This window comes from Lissotriton vulgaris, chromosome 6 (assembly GCF_964263255.1).
Source record: "Lissotriton vulgaris chromosome 6, aLisVul1.2, whole genome shotgun sequence".
Lineage (NCBI taxonomy): Eukaryota > Metazoa > Chordata > Amphibia > Caudata > Salamandridae > Lissotriton > Lissotriton vulgaris.
Genome location: NC_141694.1, coordinates 712,075,688 through 712,093,442, shown reverse-complemented (window position 1 = coordinate 712,093,442; position 17,755 = coordinate 712,075,688).

Below are 17,755 nucleotides of genomic sequence, written 5' to 3'. Positions count from 1 at the left end.
AAACTTGGACACAAACTGTCCCATGTCCTTTGGATCCATAACATCCAAACCACTGCACTGCTTGAATATCTGCAATAATCTCTCATAGTACTCATGGACTGTCTCCTTCGGTTCTTGTCTAGTTCGATCTATTTTCCTCCAATCTATGTCTTGTTGTGGCACCTTAGTTTTTACCCACGTAAACACCTGCTCGTACTTTATCATTACCCTTGGTGAAGGTCCATTTGTGAGTGCATCTCGTCTGGCTCCTCTGTGGGCCATTCAACGCTGACCTTACATGCTACCCACAGATCTCCAGGAACCACAATGTCAAACAATGTGTTCAAATCAACCCACAGTACCTTCGAGATCTTGACAAACCTCTCTACCTGCTTGTACCATTCTACTGGGCTCTCTCTTAATTTTGGAAATGTGTTCGTAAAAGCAGCCAAATCTCCCCTGCTCCAGGGTACATGCACATATCCTCCAGGAGCTACCTCCCTCAAGGGGTATGCTTCTGCATGCATCAGCCCCGCTCCTGGAGATGTCTCTATAGTGCTCCGCCTAACACTCTTCTTTTTTGACCACCTCTCCTCCCATTTATCCAGTTGAACCCATGTTCGGATTCCCACTATTAATTCTCTGATGTGAGTTTTTAATCCGATCACTCTCTTCTCGTCTAGATCTTGATCTGAGTACTGCAGCCTATGGCCACCCTGCAATGCCTTTGTCCTGGTCAGATCCACTGAGTATTTGTTCGCTAGTTCAGTTAGCTTCTCGTGAGCTGTCCTAGCTCTGCGAGTAACATCTTTCGCTACAAACAACAGTTCATCTGGTTCGTAAAGTTCTATTCTTTCCAGAGGTATTGTGCCTTCCACTATCTCCTCCACCTCTGATTTAAGTCTCAGCACATCTATTCTCCTTGCCTTTATAGCCGCCCTCAATGTGCCTTGACTAGAGGTTTCACTCGAGTCTCTCCCCTTACATTCCTGACTCACTCGTCTGTCTTCCTCGGGTGTGTTATGGGGAACACTTCCTTGCTCCCATCTTTCACGGTCCCAGTCTTGTCTTCTATCTGTAGAGGTAGGGGGGGACGCTCCTCTATGTTCCTCCCCCCTACAGTCCCATTCATGCCTGCTTCCATTAGACGTACAGTGAGACACCCCCCTGTGATCCTGACTTTCATTGCCATTACCATCCCTTGACCTGTCGCTCTGGGTATCCGCGACCGTCTCCCAAGTTTGCAGATCTGGCCTTAGTTCTCTGATCGGTCTTGGCCGTGGCCCTCTCAAATCCATCGGTCCTCTTAGACCCCCTGTTCTCTGGATGAGTCTGCCGATGATGCCAAAGGGGTGCTCCTTTCTATAGGTCTGGACCATTGGTTCCACTCGTCCGCCATGTTACTTCTACCTTCGCTGGCATTCCTTTCTCTATTTGTGGCAGGCTCTCGTTTTGTGTCTGTTCTGGGTTGTACACTGATACTATGGGACCTATGGTGACAGGTACCGTAAGAGCATCTGGTAGCCTCTGTGTACTGGCTCCCTCCTCGCAGTGTACTTTCTGCACCGTAAATCTTCCCACTACTCTCGCTTCTGGGGACTGTTGAGATACCCCCTCTCCTTCCACTGAGCCGAACCTGTCCCCTACTGGGCCCAAGTCGCTCTCTCTTAAAACTCCACCATCTACTATAGATGTCTCTCTTCCCATTGGTGGTGCTGTCCTCCCTTCTACTTCTGGATTATATGGAGGTGGTCTTTCCGACAGCAGTCTCTCTATCAGGCTGTCATCCGTTTCGCTGTCATCATCCTCTGTACTCTTTTTCTGCGCCTCCCCTTCATTGACCAACAGTGGGTACAACCTGTCTCCCTCTATGGTCTGCACTCTCCACCTCTTGGCCAGTGCATCCCACCTCGCGTCCTGTACCCCTCTGACTGATCTCTTCACCCTTTCCTGTCTTCTATCCCTGTTTTTTTTGTAGGCTGCCCTGATCCATGCATTCAATGCTTCAAATTGTGTTGGTCTAGGTAAAGGTCGCAAAGAAGACATAGTCGCTTTTAGCTGGTACAACACCTCTAATCTGAATGTCCCGTACCTAGGAAAAGTAAATTCCTCACTCCCGTCAGTCATCTTACACCAATTCTCAAGCCACAATATGGTATGTAACCCAACATTCGTAGCCATGTAATGAGCTGGTGTATCCTCGGGTGGAGCCTCTTCCCCACCCGAAGTTCTAGCTTCTTTTCTCCCGTAAAACAGCTTTGCAATCCTTTTAGACATTTCATGATGAAACCCATGACGTTTCCTTGTTTACTATGCTCGTTTACTTCACAATGACAATTCACCAATCCCAGCGCGGCTTCACTCTAACCGTCCAATCCCAGCGCGGTTCTCTTCTGACGTCACTCGCTTCTCGCTAACCGCCCAATCTCAGCGCGGCTCCACACTAACCGTCCTATCCCAGCGCGGCTCTTTCTGACGTCACTCGCCTCCGCTTCGCAGCAATTCCCCTCCTTTCTCCGCTCGTCTCTCGGTCATGCATGCGTCCCAATCATACACTTGAAATGATCACTTCCGACCAAGCAACCACTTCCTTGACTGTACGTCCACAGTCTGACTGTAATTGTCACCGAACTGGCAAATGTCTGTCCACTTAACGACCAGACAATCGCCTCTCTGATAGGTTACATACACACAGCAACTTCCGACCAGCGTCTGTTACCCACGCATTCACACATTCGTTCCTCCTATCTCGGTCCTGCGGGCAATCAATGGTACCTCATGATTCCCTTTCAATGGTCGACAATTACTGTAGGTGTTCGATACACCCGAACCACTTAAACTCTCCTTGAGCTTAAGATTTTCACCGGTTGCGTGCGCTCACAACCTGATCTCCTTTCACACTACAGGCACTCAACTCCGCTAGACAATACAATTCAACAACACAATGCACACCGCAATCTAACACGCATGACCCTTTTCATACTCACTCTCTTACGACCTGCTGCTTTCTGCCACACCGTCACTCTCCGTCATTTTCCGTGGAACGCCATCCTCCGTCCGCTGCTCTATGAACGTACATCTCCAGATCTCTATGGGCCTTGGGGAAATCTTAACCTATCCTAGATTACCCTCACTCCAGAAGATAAACCATCCTACTCTGCTACCAACTGGAAAGGTGGGATTTTTCTCTCTAGAATCAGAATCAGAATAGTATTTTCTAGAATCCCGTCACAGGTCGACTAGACCTTTTTACCTGTCATAGAGTGTAGAAGGCAATCTATCTTAACATCGTAATGTCAGTTTGAACTATCCCCATTGCTTTCCCCGAAGAACCACTGACAAAAAGTCAAGTTTAAAGATTTATTATAAAGCCAAAAACAGTTGTGTATATAAACACCTCAGTAAAAGATTCAGGAAATAAACAGGCACTAATACAAACATAATTCTACGGAAGAGTCTTAATCGACTAAGAAACAACACGAGTAACAATTCCAAAACCATCAGACTAACAAGAATTGCTATGACTTGCGTCTTAGTAGGCATCGGAAAAGGAAAAAATAAACCCAGGTTAATCTGTCCCTACACTGTACTAAGTGACATTCCTACTTTACAAGGTTCCCTCCTACCAAAGGTGTCAGCCGTGGTGACTTCCAAAGAAGCACACTCACTTTGTTCGGACTTAGCCTATGAACCCATCTTGCATAGCAAAAACTCTCTGCCTGAACAACATCTTTCTTCGCCCTCATGCGCATCTGCTCTGACCTCCTACGGGGTGCTGTCCCTAATACAAACCCCACAATATGGGCGACACGCCCTAAGGTACGCCCCTCTCAAAAGTATTAACTTTCAAAAACTCCATTAAGACATCTTCATCCTTGTTCGTTGAAAAACGTCCTTGGGTCCCAGAGTCTTCTCCTCTTGAAGTTGCTTCCCTAAATTCCGCAGCCACTCCTCCATGTCTGGGACTACCATCCTAACGCTCATATACAATAGGCCCTTCTTCTACTATCTCTAGTTAACCTTGCACCTGCAAAGGAACACACATAAATCGGCTCACAGTTCCATGCTACTTGCAATTAATTTTCTAAAGCAACCTTCTAGAAAAGAAATTTCCATGATTTAATGTTAAGTGAGACATTCTTAGTTCGGCCTACAGAGTCTTTTTCCCCACCTGGGCCTCTGCACGTTTCGGGATATCACATCCTAACATTGGCAAACATTTTCCCGTTCATTAGGCCTTCATCATTATAACAAAAAGAATATATTTTCTAACTTAACACTTCTATGTCATTATACGAATACAATAATACATTTCTAAAAAATTATTTAAATACATCTATGACTTATTGAGCATCCTTTAATTGAATTAGTATTTCACTGCAAACAATATTTCCAGATTAACGTGGCATTAGTACTTTCAAAACACTTTACATTACTCCAGGTAAATTCTAGTACATTATTTCATAGCCCTATATCACATTTAAACATGATTATAATCCTTTATATATGCGGGTGCTGATTACTCATGAATATGGTGCACCCCTACAATTTCTAACTCAGTTTTGCGCTCTCTCAGGGGGATCATAGTGGTGGGGGTGGGATAGGGGAGAGTTCTATGGATGGAAAGTGAGATTTCAGTAATGTAAGGCGGTTGGCCAGGAAAATTTGTGATCTGCACCTGCTTCAATAAAGCGCCCTTTTTCACACACACAAGTGGTCAGTGTTTGTCTGTGCCCCTCCTTTCCAAAGTCATTCTTCGCAATATTCTTCAATATCCAGGCCAATTATTTTTCTGTGCTTTAACTGTCAAGTGACATTGTGTTGCCACAGTGCAGTGAAGTCTGGGACTTGCAGTTTTGTTTATCTATTGGACTATGGGCTTAAAGGTTGTCACTTAATGTCCTTTTGGCTGAAAGGACAGGGCAGGGTAAACGCGTCACACATGTGGCAGCTGCGATACTATGGAATTGCTATTTGTTTCGGACAGAACAGCAGCTTAATTTCTCATCAGGACGTCATCTATGCCTGTCTATTTGAAATGGACATTCCCAGGTGTAACAGAGTTGACAGTCCAGTAGTTGGGGTGGGCGGAGCTAGGTGGGCAGAGGGGAAGAGGTGGGGTCAAGACAGGAAAGGGCTAGTTAGAGTAGGGACGGGGACCTGTGAAGAAGCAGAATAAAGAGTCTAAGCATACCCCAGTCGTGTCCGTGTGTTACTGTGTTGGGACACGACACCAGGGGGATAGACGAGCTGTGACTGGCTGGGTACCCACATGGTGGCATGTCACAACTCGTTTCTCTTCCCGCCCTGTGTTTTATATATGTAGACATCGTTAGCAAAGTGTCACTTTTAATAAAGGCACTTGCGGAAGTGAGAAAGTTGCCTGAGTCGTAACGGCGTACATTTGAGAAAATACCAGTCCGCTGATACATCAGCTACGCGTATTTGCTTATATAAGTGATTCCACCCACCGCACTAGTCTAAAACCACGTACATCCTTTGATCAGTGAACTGAAGAGGATTTCCTGACACCTGCGGCATGTTCTCAGTGTCTCTTGTCTCTCAGGGTTGAAAGCCACCTGCACCTGCATCCCGAGTAGCTTCATTGGTGCGTGACGTAATGACGCGAGGAACATATAAAAGGAAGTGAAAAGGGGAACCAAAATACAAACTACCATTCATGGGAAAGAGCACATAGGCGTTCTACTAGAGTTCGCAAACTTTGGGCTTGTGGGTTCGTTTAAACCTTACTTATATATATTACAGTAATTTATCGAGAACACTTCCCACTGCACTGTATTGTTTAACTTGTAATGAACGCGACGTCTATGTAAAAATGGAAAATAAAGTGAAACATTTGAGTCGGTTTAATTTTCATGATTGAAGTTGATATACAAATATATTTGCTATTAGTGACTCATGAAGTTGATGGCAGGAAAGAAAATTAAGTTGCCATGACAACAGGGCTCCATCGAGTTTCAATAAAGCCTTTTTTGTAACGTGATTACTAGTTTTTTTGTGCTAGAAAAGAAGTTGCAAATTTGTCATCTAAAAGTTGTGGTGGCCAAAACACAAGAAGTAATCATATTTAAGGCGGATGTGACTCAGACAAAGAATTACTCACAAAGTTTGTGTCTGCCCATTACCTCCCTGGAAATCACTTTGACGTCCTCTAAAGAAACAAATAAGGTTTTTCACCCATCATCCCTCTTCCGGCCTCTGCAACCTCCTGCACAAAGTCACAAACTCACAGCTACCATCATGGATTTGAATTTGAGATGCAATCGACCACGCTCAGCACATGCACTGTAAAGTTTTCGTCATGCGATAGAGAAAACCTCTTTTTACATCCCATCTTAGCTTTTTCTATGCATTGTAAATAACAAAAACTGATTTTAACCAATTGTTTTAAATGAACTAGTTACTTACTGGTAATCTTAATTTACCTTAGGATAGCCCTCCTTGTTATAGGGGTAATTTATTGTGAGGCTGCTCTGCCTCCGACAGAAACCACTTCGCTTTTATTCTATTATTTCTTTTAAAATCAGCGCCACATACATAAAGATTCTTCCTCTCCACCCCCACTTCCTGATGTTTCCAAGCTCATATAATTGTCTCAGGAAAGGGAGCGAGGGTGGTCTCTGACTATGACAAGGAGGACTATCCTAAATTAGTGAAGATTACTGGTAAGTAACTATTTAATTACTCCCACATATGTCCTCCTCATAGTGATGACTTGTGAGGGTGAACCCAAGCTAAAAGACACCATGGACACAATTACATGCTTCTCAACAAGAATTTATTTACAACTACCTCATTGCTGCTTTTCGCACTGATGCACAAAATGTGTCTGTTTCTCTTGAAAACAAATCCAGCTTGAAATGAGAAAGGAAGGTACTGTGATTTGTCCAGCTGGATGCCCTACATATTCCTTGAAGCGACACACCTCCTGCGTCAGCCCAAGAGGCAATTGCTGCTCTGGTAGATCTTGCAACAATATTACCAGGCAACTCCACACCCATGGAGGTATAAGCCTGAGAAATCACCTGCCTGACCCTTCTACTGGCAGTTATAGCAAACACTTTTTTAGGTCTTGCAGAGCTAGCACTGGAGCGCGCATGCGTTCCTTGCTCTGCAAGGCTTATTGTTGTCGAGATTTCAGAAGGGGACTTGAATCCCGCCCATCATTCCCATTGGCTTGCGTCATAGTGCATGGTTAAACGGTGGCTTATTAGTCCCTTGTTGTTACCGCCCTGTCCTCATTTGGCCCGCCACTCGGGTTGCATCGGTTAGTGGCGGAGTTACACGGGCTCCATTGTAAGTCTTTTGGCACAGTTTTATTTTTATTTTCAGCACGGTCTGCTTTGGCCGCGCTTTTTCTTTTGTAGTTGCTGGTAGTTTGTTATGATTTAACCGTAATGAGGTACCACTCGTAAATTACATCCACAGAATGAATAAAAGCAAAATGCACGCCCACTCGTATTTAAATTGATTGGAAAACAGGTGGTTTGCAGGGTCACTGGCTTAGAAGAGTAAGCGGGGGTCAGAGGTGCGCATGCAAATTCAACATCTGAATAATTCCTAGAGACGGTGCAAATAGAAAAGACGAAAACCCTGCCTTGGGATATACAGGCCCTAACAAAGGGGTCCAACAAATATATGTAAAGGGGTGATTAGCCTAGGGGTTGACACAACACATAACAATCACATGGTCAAATCAAGGATAAACAAAACAATTCATATTTGAGAATATATATGTTTTTTTATTTTTAAGAATAACAATGATATAAATATAGAGTTTTTAGGTATCACATGTATAAATAAATCATCAATAAAATAGACATAGATAGGCAAGCAACATAGTAAGGAAGATTCTATCCTGCCCAGTAACGGCCACACTACACACACTCTAACTCACTCACTTCAATCTCTACCCACTCTTTCCTATTTGATCTCATTCACCATTCATGCTACATTCATTCATCTAATCCTGGCGAATACAACACAAGGGTGGTTTCACGTGTTGTATAGATCGGGATGTTTCAGTCCAGGGAGGTGGTTTTGACTACAGGTCCTGATGTAAAAAGGACAGTAGCCATTTTCCTGGGGACATAAGCCGACGCACGTTTCGGTGAAAGGCCAATGGGGCCACACCTTCGTCAGGGCAAAGGGCAGTATACTGGGAGGGGGCACAGGAGAGAGAACACAATCTGAAAGATAGAGAACGAAAACAAATTTCATTTCACTTATACCTAAATATACAAGTTTTTCAGAGAGTACAATTTAATATGCAGTAAAACATGCGGTAAAACATCTTAAACATATAAGGTCACTTAGATTCAAGAAACTTGATTTCAATCAACTGATAGACTTTGGCGCAAAGCTCCTACATTTGGCCGGTGGTTGCTGTGCAATGTCAAACCCTCTAGAAACACTCCCTAGGAAAGATTCCCTATCACGTGGAATCTATAAAGGCATCTTGATAGCCTTAACCAAATGGACCATAGAGCACAATTTATCACAACACTCAATCTTCATTTTCAGACAAATATTAAAAAACCTTTTGTTTGGGTATCAACCACATTCACATAGTTCATGGTACATACCAGAACTATTTTCTATTGTACACACATAATCCTATAAATGAGGACAAAGGCCTGGTCCTCGAGGGGCAGATAGACAAACTAGTCCTGGTTCAGTCAGTGACGATCTTAATTAAAGGCTAAACCAAAATTTACTGTCTCTTTTTTCTCTTAATGTTTTTACCTGTATGTGTGTCTTATTCAGCCATTCAAGAGATGTCAGAACAAAGTTGGAGATAGTTTATAGTGAGCAAAACTTCAGGTCGGTTCAAGTCCTGTAAGGGGGATAAAGTAATGTAATCCTAGTATAGACAGCTACGAAATTTCTATTAAGGCCATAAGTTCAATCGCTGACCCATATCCCTATAAAGCTGGGATGCTACAGTTGTTAAAAAAAACCTTTTAAACCTCCCTCTTGTTGTTTTTAAAGAAATACAGACAGGACTCCTACATATGATCTAATAAGGGGGAGTTAGTCTTTAACAAGCTAGGGATAGTATAGCGCTTTCATGTTTCAGGATACCTACTGTTATCACCAGCACTTCGGCGTAATGTTTTTCTCTTTCAGGGCTCACAACTCACAACTCACAGGCAGGCTTTGAACAAGGCTGTGCATCCGTCTAGCCTATAAATTAAACAGTGGATCACTATAATGCTTATGTTAAAAAAGACCAGATTCTTTACAGTGTGAGATAAGAGACACAGTCGATGTTTTATGGGGTTTCAAGATCACTTTTAGGTGCAGCTGAAGGTCTAGATACATACCAGCGCCGCTGGATCGTATAAGCTGCACTGTCTTTTTATATATGTCCTGTTGTCCACAAAGGTATGTAGGTTAAGTTGGATGTATGGCTCGCCTATGGAGAAAACGTGGCATTTAGTAAATACTGAGCCACTCAGGTTTAGACACATTTACACGTTTGTCCCAGATTTTACCTTCCGTGTAAAAAATGCTGTTCCTCGACCGGGGTTCAGATGAGCAAGTCTTTTGGTATAAAGAGGATTTTCCTCGTGGTATCCAGGTCTACGTGCCGTCCTCCATCGGCGGTAGGTGAACCATGGAGGGGGCTGGCTAATCTAGAGCCAAGGGGTAAAAAAGAGACAAGGTAGTCTCATCAATTATTTTAAGCCCATGCCGAATTCCTATTTAAGAGCCATCAGTTTCGCGGGCTTACCTTTGTTCCGAAAGGCTGTCTCAGTGGAGCAGGGGTTCCGCCGTCCAAGTGTTCCGGCCAAATGATTCTCCCTCATAACTTCCAGTTTTCCGTTTAAGTAGCGCCATATTCGCTCCTTTGTTTGAGTGATACCAGCTGTGTGTTCAATGAGATAGACGACGGGCTATCTGCTTCCGAAAGAATAAATATCTTCAATGAGATGGCCCCCTTCTTCGAAAACGTCGTGAACTGGAGACGGTTCATCGCCGATATCTTTTTTATCTGGAGGGGAGCAGAAGACCAACTAACCGAATACATTGAATGGTTGAATATGGCAGACAACAATCTGAGATTTACCAGCCACACCAGTAGGTCTAGAATTGAATTCTTAGACATATGGATCGAACATCAGAACAACATCATCAAAGTATCGCTGTACACGAAACCAACAGCGCGAAACACTTTGCTCCAGTACGCGAGTTTCCATCCGCGCAGCCAGAGGGATAGTATCCCCTACAGTCAGTTCCTTCGCATTAGAAGGAACTGTACTAATTTACAGGATTTTCTGACCCAGGCGGATATACTTCAGGAGAAACTACGTTTCCGGGGATACCCCCCAAGACTGATCAAAGAGTCCTTTAAATGTGCCAGATACACGAACAGGGAAGCTATGTTTAAAGAGAAAGAGTCGGAGAAATTAAACCAACTAGTTTGTGTAACTCGTCACTCCGAAATGAACCATAAGATCAGGCAAGCAATAAACTCTAGTTGGCACATCTTGAACCTGGAGAGTGACAGAACACACCTAAAACGACCTATCTTCGCCTTAAAAAAAAACCAGAATTTAAAAAACCATCTGGTAAGAGGAAAAATACAGGAACCACCGACCAACAAGCAAACCACCATAACAGGAATGGACCCAATATATGGCAATCACAAATGTGGAACGTGCCATATATGCCCTCAAGCCATTGTGGGCGATACTGTCATCACCAACACCCGCACAGTCTCAGTCAGTCGAAACGCCACTCTAACTAACTGGCGTACCAGCAACATCGTGTACTTAATATTGTGCCCGTGCAATCTCCCATACATTGGAGAAACTGGTAGAGAATGCCGGGTACGCATTGGGGAGCATAAGTCCAATATAAGAAATAAGAAGATGGCAGCCCCGATTGTGGCTCACTGGTTGGAAAAGGATCACAAAGATTCAGAAATACGTTGGTTCATCCTTGAAAAGATAAAAGCAAATCCTGGGATTGACCCTACATGCCTCCGAAAAAAACGGGAAGTGTTTTGGATCTTTTATCTAGATACTGTCCAAAAAGGATTGAATGAAGAATGTCCCTGGCATCAGGCCCTTTTATAACTATACTGTCATAGTTTCATGCCTCTAAAGGGAAATATGAGACTGAAATGAACACAATGGGGAAACCGATATTAGGATGGATACCATAGAGAGGAGTGTCTCTCAAATCCAATTATTTTAATAGTTCCATGCCTCTAAAGGGTAATATGAGACTATAACGATCACTATGATGAAATCGATATTAGAACGAGTACCATAGGGAAGCGTGTCTCTTACCCCAGAAATGCTAGCCTCAATCCCTTTTATAATAAGGTCCATCATCTATAGCCAGTGAGTAAGCTGTAACCCGCCTCCTTTTTAACTAGAACTGTTCCCAGGATCACAAATATAGGACAGAGATAAAGGATATGTGAGCATTGATACAACCAATATGGTCAATAAAAAGTCTCCCTGTTTCAACAAAAATATCCTGTTTAAAATAACACTTTAATACTGGGCTATAGGGCATCAGTCCGATGCCACTCAATGGAGAATTACAATCTCTAAAAATAAAAATAGTGCATGGCCAGTGCCTCATTTATATGATACCACTAATGCGATCCAAAAATTTCTGTAGATCGTTAAATCAACTTAAGGTTATTCATAAATAACCCTTTGCAAAAACATGATAAATTACGGGTTTTATCAAGATGGCCGCCTCGGTTCTTCTCATTAGACTTAGAGAACTGCAAACCTTGCCCTCCTCAGGTATACACAAGATGGCGACTAAAAGTAAAAGGGAAGCAGATAGCCCGTCGTCTATCTCATTGAACACACAGCTGGTATCACTCAAACAAAGGCGCGAATATGGCGCTACTTAAACGGAAAACTGGAAGTTATGAGGGAGAATCATTTGGCCGGAACACTTGGACGGCGGAACCCCTGCTCCACTGAGACAGCCTTTCGGAACAAAGGTAAGCCCGCGAAACTGATGGCTCTTAAATAGGAATTCGGCATGGGCTTAAAATAATTGATGAGACTACCTTGTCTCTTTTTTACCCCTTGGCTCTAGATTAGCCAGCCCCCTCCATGGTTCACCTACCGCCGATGGAGGACGGCACGTAGACCTGGATACCACGAGGAAAATCCTCTTTATACCAAAAGACTTGCTCATCTGAACCCCGGTCGAGGAACAGCATTTTTTACACGGAAGGTAAAATCTGGGACAAACGTGTAAATGTGTCTAAACCTGAGTGGCTCAGTATTTACTAAATGCCACGTTTTCTCCATAGGCGAGCCATACATCCAACTTAACCTACATACCTTTGTGGACAACAGGACATATATAAAAAGACAGTGCAGCTTATACGATCCAGCGGCGCTGGTATGTATCTAGACCTTCAGCTGCACCTAAAAGTGATCTTGAAACCCCATAAAACATCGACTGTGTCTCTTATCTCACACTGTAAAGAATCTGGTCTTTTTTAACATAAGCATTATAGTGATCCACTGTTTAATTTATAGGCTAGACGGATGCACAGCCTTGTTCAAAGCCTGCCTGTGAGTTGTGAGTTGTGAGCCCTGAAAGAGAAAAACATTACGCCGAAGTGCTGGTGATAACAGTAGGTATCCTGAAACATGAAAGCGCTATACTATCCCTAGCTTGTTAAAGACTAACTCCCCCTTATTAGATCATATGTAGGAGTCCTGTCTGTATTTCTTTAAAAACAACAAGAGGGAGGTTTAAAAGGTTTTTTTTTAACAACTGTAGCATCCCAGCTTTATAGGGATATGGGTCAGCGATTGAACTTATGGCCTTAATAGAAATTTCGTAGCTGTCTATACTAGGATTACATTACTTTATCCCCCTTACAGGACTTGAACCGACCTGAAGTTTTGCTCACTATAAACTATCTCCAACTTTGTTCTGACATCTCTTGAATGGCTGAATAAGACACACATACAGGTAAAAACATTAAGAGAAAAAAGAGACAGTAAATTTTGGTTTAGCCTTTAATTAAGATCGTCACTGACTGAACCAGGACTAGTTTGTCTATCTGCCCCTCGAGGACCAGGCCTTTGTCCTCATTTATAGGATTATGTGTGTACAATAGAAAATAGTTCTGGTATGTACCATGAACTATGTGAATGTGGTTGATACCCAAACAAAAGGTTTTTTAATATTTGTCTGAAAATGAAGATTGAGTGTTGTGATAAATTGTGCTCTATGGTCCATTTGGTTAAGGCTATCAAGATGCCTTTATAGATTCCACGTGATAGGGAATCTTTCCTAGGGAGTGTTTCTAGAGGGTTTGACATTGCACAGCAACCACCGGCCAAATGTAGGAGCTTTGCGCCAAAGTCTATCAGTTGATTGAAATCAAGTTTCTTGAATCTAAGTGACCTTATATGTTTAAGATGTTTTACCGCATGTTTTACTGCATATTAAATTGTACTCTCTGAAAAACTTGTATATTTAGGTATAAGTGAAATGAAATTTGTTTTCGTTCTCTATCTTTCAGATTGTGTTCTCTCTCCTGTGCCCCCTCCCAGTATACTGCCCTTTGCCCTGACGAAGGTGTGGCCCCATTGGCCTTTCACCGAAACGCGCGTCGGCTTATGTCCCCAGGAAAATGGCTACTGTCCTTTTTACATCAGGACCTGTAGTCAAAACCACCTCCCTGGACTGAAACATCCCGATCTATACAACACATGAAACCACCCTTGTGTTGTATTCGCCAGGATTAGATGAATGAATGTAGCATGAATGGTGAATGAGATCAAATAGGAAAGAGTGGGTAGAGATTGAAGTGAGTGAGTTAGAGTGTGTGTAGTGTGGCCGTTACTGGGCAGGATAGAATCTTCCTTACTATGTTGCTTGCCTATCTATGTCTATTTTATTGATGATTTATTTATACATGTGATACCTAAAAACTCTATATTTATATCATTGTTATTCTTAAAAATAAAAAAACATATATATTCTCAAATATGAATTGTTTTGTTTATCCTTGATTTGACCATGTGATTGTTATGTGTTGTGTCAACCCCTAGGCTAATCACCCCTTTACATATATTTGTTGGACCCCTTTGTTAGGGCCTGTATATCCCAAGGCAGGGTTTTCGTCTTTTCTATTTGCATTGGTTTTCCCCCTACTACCTGCCTACATCCTAAAGATACCCTTGGGGAACCCCCTTCTGTGTCTACTTAATTCCTAGAGACGGATCAAGTCCAACGAGCTTAAAATAAATTTGCTATTATGCTTTTTTATATATTGCTAGTAGTTACCCCTGGTCCAATTGATGGTTCTCTCCAGATTGGACTATTGCAACTCTCTTCTTACTGGCCTCTCCAAATCCTACCTTTCCCCTCTTAAATCTGTTCTCCATTCAGCTGCTCGTTTTATTTTTGGGGCCAAAAGAAGTGTCCACATCACACCCTTGTTGTCTTCCCTCCGTTGGCTTCCCATCGAGGCAAGAATCGAGGCAAGATAAAAAGCCTGTATCACACACAAAGCCATGCACACTCCCTCCCCTCGCTTCAGGCGAATAAACTGAAAATCTCTGGAGGCTCTAGACCGTCTCATAATGCAGAAAAACTACTGCTTGAGCCCCCCACTTTTAAACGGGAAAGATTGATGGCTCAATACTTCTCAGGTAATGCGGTAAGAATCTGGAACTCGCTTCCGACACAGCTCCGTACCACCACCTCTACCCAGACCTTCAAAAATGACCTAAAATCTCTTCTCTTCCAGAGACACTTCCAGAATTAACACACGCCCTTTCAAGTCCCCCATGGAAGTTATTTCACTATTGTAAATTTGTATTCTATGCCTGTACAAGTGTCATCCTAGTGTGTTTGTGAGTGACTGCCATCTATTGCTGCATTATACATCTTCTTGTATCTCGTTTGCTTCTGTAACTTGTACATTTGTAACATTCTCCATATGTAACGTAACTGGTCCTATTGTGAAGCGCTCTTACACCTTTGGGTAAAGTCTGCCCTATATAAAAATGCATGAATAAATAGTTGTTTTAAGTGCTCATCGAGGCTGCTACGTCACATTGATGGTGAAGCCTGAACCCTCCCGCACCCCCATTCTTAACTCCTTAATAATTTGGCTTCTTGGTGCTAATTTCTCAATAAGAGCCCCGCAGCGGCGGCCAGGGCGGGTTCCTATGTTAGCCTCTTTTTTGTGAAGGGTCAGAGATGGGGGCTACTGCGTTTGAGGTTCTCTGTCAGGGGGTGTAATAAAACTCATCTTTAGAATATATGCAGAGTGATTAGGGCAAAAGTGCAGCGAATGTTGGTCAGGCCTTTTCAGTTCTGCCACTCACCGTCCGAGGCTCCGAACCCCCCCACCTTTCCCCACACACATGTACATACCTGCACTGCTCTGAAACATAGATGGCATGCATGTGCGTAAAATGCTTCTGTTTGCCATATGGTCTAGAAGGAGAGCGTAAATGCTGTTTTTAGGGGTGGTTGAAGCCCTCTTTTGACTGCAAGTTTACCCTCCCCAGGGTGTGAAATACAAAGACGGCCAATATGCCAATGAGGCCTGGCCAATAATTGACCGCAAGGACAGAAGAGGCAATGGAAATGAGAGCCAAGGCAGGATGGGTCCGGCTCGGACTCCCCTGAGGTGTTTTAGGGGGGGCGCATGGTGGGTTGACGGGGGCAGGGGGGTTCGGGCTCAGCAGCTGGCGATCCCTTTAACCCCTGCACTGTGCCCTTCTCCAGAGTATATATACATATACGTATCCCACCTCCCTGTGGTGGTACTTAGAATGAACAAGCCAACAACCATTTGGTCTCTTAGCGGTCAGTGTTGGCCGCAGTTTTTATTGATAATACATGCATATACTGTCTGTCATAAGTCATATGCGATTGCCATACAATATTATTCGTGAACTGCCATGCATGTCTCATAAATCATCAGTCTGTGTTTGCTGATCACTTCCATTGTCCCTTCGCATTTAGACTGGCAGTTCCTTCGTTATTTCTTTCTGTAGGCTTCTCTTGTTTCTTTGCCCCATCTGGGCCATTTCCTTGTTCGGTTGTCTTTGCGCTTACTTTGCGCGGGGGTAGCTTCCTTCCCGGAGTTAGGACCATACTCGCTGCCTTGTTAGGCTCTGTTGTGCCCTGCTGTCTGGCGGGGGCTGGGCAGTGAGTGCCGTCTCATTTTGCTACCCCCTTTTCTTGTTTGGCTACTCACCCTGCCGTCCAGCATCCCAGTGTGAGGGTGCCAATCCTTACACACCGCCGGTCGGTGTGTCTCCGTAGTAACCATTCTGTCCTTAGTTTCCGCCATGCCGCCACGGAGGCTTACGTCTTGCTGTGGCTCCCCCCTATTGAAAAAGTTTTTACTCATCTCTGGGCTTTTTAAATTATTTTTTTTATTTGCAACCTGCCAGTGCCATTGCGCCCCACAGATTGCTCCAAAACACTTTCATGCCTTCTTCTGACAGGTGGACTCCATCGTTTGCGTAGAATTCTGGGGGTCCTGGGTGGATGAGCCCGTGCCTCAAGCTTTTCATACCACTGACTCTGCAGAATTTGCTCGTGGCTACGTTCAGTTTCCTCCTAGAATTCTCCACCGCCTTCCTTGATTCCGCCCCACGCCAGTCCTGTTTGCTGATCAGTTCAGACCATATGACTGCTGTATTCCCGAATGACCTGGCTGTCTCCGTGAGGTCTCTCTGGATGTCGTGGAGGAGCGCCTTCCTTCCCCTGCTCACCAAATCCTTTCCCACAAGGTGGATGATCAAGATGTCGGGAAGCCAGGGTACGTCTGCCCAAAATTTGTCCAGTGTCGCCGGCAGCTGGTCCCATCTCATCCCCGGCCTACCCATCCACCGGATGCACGTGTCCACTGGCCTCCTCTCTTGCTTGCAGCCTCGCTGTTGCCACCACGACTGCATTCTGGATATGAATGAATGGCCCACTATTAGCACCAGCCGCGGTCTCTTCCCTGCTGGATCAATGGTCACAAAAGTCAGTTCCCTGTTCGTCACCTTTCTGTGGAGCGGCGTCGCTGCAAACCCCTCTTGGCATGTGGTTCTTTCTACAGTAAGTGCGGCATAAAATGTGCCTGGAAAGCTCGGGTCCGCCACCTGCCTACTGCTTTATCCCCGCCTCTGGCATCCCGTGTTGAGCAGCTGATGTGGCTGCCCCAATTCGGAATGAGTGTGACCCAAAGGATGCCGGGGGGAGGCCCGCCTTTCTTAGAGCCCAGCGCATTACTGTTGTGAATTGGAATCTACTCAGTTGGCTGCTGTTCCTGCGTTTAAAGAGAGGCCCCTCACCCGCTGGTCGAGCTCCGAGGCGCTGCTGCTCCCTGGTCCACGATGCCAACGAGCTTATATGCCCACCCTCCTTGCCTCCCCGGCTAGCGGGCCTCCTTCGCTATTTGGGGGGTTTGTACCCCACGATGGCCCCCATTGGATGGGGTTGGCGCCCACTTGGTGCTGCCCGCGGGGGGGCACGGCATTTTCCCACTTCTGGGGGGTGCCCACGGGCACCCTGAACCTGTTCTCTTGTGGGGCTTGGCGTGGGTTAAGGTGCCGGCCCTTTAGGCCCCCTGCGGGGCTGGCCTCTGCAAGCCTGCACATTGTGACTCTTCCCTGTGAGCATTGCTAATGGAGCAGATATGTGTCTGTCAGTGAGTGAATCAGCCCCTCAGCCCCAACACAGCTAAACACCCTTCCTAGACAATGGCGCTGGTACCTCCAAATAAAAGACAGAATGC